The sequence below is a fragment of the Salvelinus fontinalis genome, unplaced genomic scaffold (assembly GCF_029448725.1).
Source record: "Salvelinus fontinalis isolate EN_2023a unplaced genomic scaffold, ASM2944872v1 scaffold_0853, whole genome shotgun sequence".
NCBI classification, from domain to species: Eukaryota; Metazoa; Chordata; class Actinopteri; order Salmoniformes; family Salmonidae; genus Salvelinus; species Salvelinus fontinalis.
In genome coordinates this window covers 68301-73881 of record NW_026601062.1, presented here as the reverse complement: position 1 = coordinate 73881, position 5581 = coordinate 68301, and positions in this window count along the sequence as shown.

Here is a 5581-nt window from a genome sequence, read left to right as displayed (position 1 = left end):
TCTCTACCTCTCTATCTCTCTACCTCTCTACCTATATCCCTCTCTACCTCTCTACCTCTCTACCTCTCTACCTCTCTACCTATATCCCTCTCTACCTCTCTACCTATATCCCTCTCTACCTATATCCCTCTCTACCTATATCCCTCTCTACCTCTCTACCTCTCTACCTCTCTACCTCTCTATCTATATCCCTCTCTACCTCTCTACCTCTCTACCTATATCCCTCTCTACCTCTCTACCTCTCTACCTCTCTACCTATATCCCTCTCTACCTCTCTACCTATATACCTCTCTACCTCTCTACCTATATCCCTCTCTACCTCTCTACCTCTCTACCTCTCTACCTCTCTACCTCTCTATCTATATCCCTCTCTACCTCTCTACCTCTCTACCTCTCTATCTATATCCCTCTCTACCTATATACCTCTCTCCCACTCTACCTCTCTACCTCTCTATCTATATCCCTCTCTACCTATATACCTCTCTACCTCTCTACCTATATCCCTCTCTACCTCTCTACCTATATCCCTCTCTACCTCTCTACCTCTCTACCTATATCCCTCTCTATCTATATCCCTCTCTACCTCTCTACCTCTCTACCTATATCCCTCTCTATCTATATCCCTCTCTACCTCTCTACCTCTCTACCTCTCTATCTCTCTACCTATATCCCTCTCTATCTCTCTACCTATATCCCTCTCTACCTCTCTACCTATATCCCTCTCTACCTATATCCTCTCTACCTCTCTACCTATATCCCTCTCTACCTCTCTACCTATATCCCTCTCTACCTCTCTACCTCTCTACTTCTCTACCTCTCTACCTCTCTACCTATATCCCTCTCTACCTCTCTACCTATATCCCTCTATACCTATATCCCTCTCTACCTCTCTACCTATATCCCTCTCTACCTTTATACCTCTCTCCCTCTCTACCTCTCTACCTCTCTCCCTCTCTACCTCTCTACCTATATCCCTCTCTACCTCTCTACCTCTCTACCTATATACCTCTCTACCTCTCTACCTATATCCCTCTCTACCTATATACCTCTCTCCCTCTCTACCTCTCTACCTCTCTCCCTCTCTACCTCTCTACCTATATCCCTCTCTACCTCTCTACCTCTCTACCTATATACCTCTCTACCTCTCTACCTATATCCCTCTCTACCTATATACCTCTCTCCCTCTCTGCCTCTCTACCTATATCCCTCTCTACCTCTCTACCTCTCTACCTCTCTACCTATATCCCTCTCTACCTCTCTACCTATATCCCTCTCTACCTATATCCCTCTCTACCTATATCCCTCTCTACCTATATCCCTCTCTACCTATATCCCTCTCTACCTCTCTACCTCTCTACCTCTCTACCTCTCTACCTCTCTACCTATATCCCTCTCTACCTCTCTACCTATATCCCTCTCTACCTCTCTACCTCTCTACCTATATCCCTCTCTACCTATATCCCTCTCTACCTATATCCCTCTCTACCTCTCTACCTCTCTACCTCTCTACCTCTCTACCTCTCTACCTATATCCCTCTCTACCTCTCTACCTCTCTACCTATATCCCTCTCTACCTATATCCCTCTCTACCTCTCTACCTCTTTACCTCTCTACCTCTCTACCTATATCCCTCTCTACCTATATCCCTCTCTACCTCTCTACCTCTCTACCTATATCCCTCTCTATCTATATCCCTCTCTACCTATATCCCTCTCTACCTCTCTACCTCTTTACCTCTCTACCTCTCTACCTATATCCCTCTCTACCTATATCCCTCTCTACCTCTCTACCTATATCCCTCTCTATCTATATCCCTCTCTACCTATATCCCTCTCTACCTCTCTACCTCTCTACCTCTCTACCTATATCCCTCTCTACCTCTCTATCTATATCCCTCTCTATCTATATCCCTCTCTATCTATATCCCTCTCTATCTAAATCCCTCTCTATCTATATCCCTCTCTACCTATATCCCTCTCTACCTCTCTACCTCTCTACCTATATACCTCTCTACCTATATCCCTCTCTACCTCTCTACCTCTCTACCTATATCCTTCTCTATCTATATCCCTCTCTACCTATATCCCTCTCTATCTATATCCCTCTCTACCTATATCCCTCTCTACCTCTCTACCTCTCTACCTATATACCTCTCTACCTATATCCCTCTCTACCTCTCTACCTCTCTACCTATATCCCTCTCTATCTATATCCCTCTCTACCTATATCCCTCTCTACCTATATCCCTCTCTACCTATATCCCTCTCTACCTCTCTACCTATATCCCTCTCTACCTATATCCCTCTCTACCTCTCTACCTATATCCCTCTCTACCTCTCTACCTCTCTACCTCTCTACCTATATCCCTCTCTACCTCTCTACCTCTCTACCTATATCCCTCTCTACCTTTATACCTCTCTCCCTCTCTACCTCTATACCTATATCCCTCTCTACCTCTCTACCTATATCCCTCTCTACCTCTATACCTATATCCCTCTCTACCTCTCTACCTATATCCCTCTCTACCTATATACCTCTCTCCCTCTCTACCTCTATACCTATATCCCTCTCTACCTTTATACCTCTCTCCCTCTCTACCTCTATACCTATATCCCTCTCTACCTCTCTACCTCTCTCCCTCTCTACCTCTATACCTATATCCCTCTCTACCTCTCTACCTCTCTACCTATATCCCTCTCTACCTATATACCTCTCTACCTATATCCCTCTCTACCTATATCCCTCTCTACCTCTCTACCTCTCTCCCTCTCTACCTCTATACCTATATACCTCTCTACCTCTCTACCTCTCTACCTATATCCCTCTCTACCTCTCTACCTATATCCCTCTCTACCTCTCTACCTATATCCCTCTCTACCTCTATACCTATATACCTCTCTACCTCTCTACCTCTCTACCTATATCCCTCTCTACATCTCTACCTATATCCCTCTCTACCTATATCCCTCTCTACCTCTCTACCTCTCTACCTATATCCCTCTCTACCTCTCTACCTCTCTCCCTCTCTACCTCTATACCTATATACCTCTCTACCTCTCTACCTCTCTACCTATATCCCTCTCTACATCTCTACCTATATCCCTCTCTACCTATATCCCTCTCTACCTCTCTACCTCTCTACCTCTCTACCTATATCCCTCTCTACCTCTCTACCTATATCCCTCTCTACCTATATCCCTCTCTACCTATATCCCTCTCTACCTATATCCCTCTCTACCTATATCCCTCTCTACCTATATCCCTCTCTACCTCTCTACCTCTCTACCTCTCTACCTATATCCCTCTCTACCTCTCTACCTATATCCCTCTCTACCTATATCCCTCTCTACCTCTCTACCTATATCACTCTCTACCTCTCTACCTCTCTACCTATATCCCTCTCTACCTATATCCCTCTCTACCTATATCCCTCTCTACCTATATCCCTCTCTACCTATATCCCTCTCTACCTCTCTACCTATATCCCTCTCTACCTCTCTACCTCTCTACCTATATCCCTCTCTACCTCTCTACCTCTCTACCTCTCTACCTCTCTACCTCTCTACCTATATCCCTCTCTACCTCTCTACCTCTCTACCTATATCCCTCTCTACCTCTCTACCTCTCTACCTCTCTACCTCTCTACCTATATCCCTCTCTACCTCTCTACCTCTCTACCTATTTCCCTCTCTACCTCTCTACCTCTCTAACTCTCTACCTCTCTACCTATATCCCTCTCTACCTCTCTACCTATATCCCTCTCTACCTCTCTACCTCTCTACCTCTCTACCTCTCTACCTCTATCCCTCTCTACCTCTCTACCTCTGTACCTCTCTACCTCTGTACCTATATCCATCTCTATCTCTCTACCTCTCTACCTATATTCATTAAAACACCAGTCTCAACGTAAACAGTGAAAAGACGACTCCGGGATGCTGGCCTACTAGGCAGAGGTTAGACTGGCCAATAAAAATAAAAGATTAAGATGGGCAAAAGAACACAGACACTGGACAGAGGAACTCTGCCTAGAAGGCCAGCATCCCGGAGTCTCCTCTTCACTGTTGACGTTGAGACTGGTGTTTTGCGGGTACTATTTAATGAAGCTGCCAGTTGAGGACTTGTGAGGCGTCTGTTTCTCAAACTAGACACTCTACTGTACTTGTCCTCTTGCTCAGTTGTGCACCGGGGCCTCCCACTCCTCTTTCTATTCTGGTTAGAGACAGTTTGCGTTGTTCTGTGAAGGCAGTAGTACACAGCGTTGTACGAGATCTTCAGGTTCTTGGCAATTTCTCACATGGAATCGCCTTCATTTCTCAGAAATGTGGAGGTTTAATTAATTATCTAACACCATGGAGGTTTAATTAATTATCTAACACCATGGAGGTTTAATTAATTATCTGACACCATGGAGGTTTAATTAATTATCTAACACCATGGAGGTTGAATTAATTATCTAACACCATGGAGGTTTAATTAATTATCTAACACCATGGAGGGTTAATTAATGTAACGGTAGTCCTCCTCCTCTTCAACCGAAAAGGAGGAGTATTGAGGGAACCAAGGCGCAGCGGATTGTGAAGACATAATGATTTATTAAAGACAAGACGAAAACACGAACTTCACTATAAACTAACAAAATAACAAAACGAAAGTAGACAGTCCTGAACGACGAACTTACATACAACGTGAAGAACGAAATGAACAGGAACAGACTACATGAAATGAACAAACCGTATACAGTCCCGTATGGTGCAAACATTGACACGGACACAGGAGACAACCACCCACAAACAAACACTGTGAACCGCCTACCTAAATATGACTCTCAATTAGAGGAACGCCAAACACCTGCCTCCAATTGAGAGCCATACCAGGCAACCCTAAACCAACATAGAAACAGACAACATAGAATGCCCACCCAAACTCACGTCCTGACCAACTAACACACAAAACTAAACAGAAAACAGGTCAGGAACATGACATAACCCCCCCCTCAAGATGCGTACTCCGAACGCATCACCAAAAAGTCCAGGGGAGGGTCTGGGTGGGCATCTGACCACGGTGGTGGCTTAGGCTCCGGGCGTGGTTCCCACCCCACCATAATCAATCCCCGCCTCCGTAGCCTCCCCACAATGACCACCCTCCAAATAACCCCACCTAAATTTAGGGGCAACACCAGAATCAAGGACAGCTCTGGGACAAGGTAGCTCAGGACAGAGGGATAGCTTAGGAGAGAGAGGTAGCTCAAGATAAAGAGGTAGCTCAGGATAGAGGGGCAACTCCGGACTGAAGGGCAGCTCCGGACAGAGAGACAGCTCTGGACTGCTGGGCAGTTCTGGGTTTCTAGCCTTTTCAGGCTGAAGGGCAGCTCATGGCTGGCTGACGGCTCTCGACGCTCATGGCAGGCTGACGGCTCTCGACGCTCATGGCAGGCTGACGGCTCTCGACGCTCATGGCAGGCTGACGGCTCTCGACGCTCATGGCAGGCTGACGGCTCACGACGCTCATGGCGCTCTGACGGCTCTCGACGCTCATGGCGCTCTGACGGCTCTGGCTGCTCATGGCGCTCTGACGGCTCTGG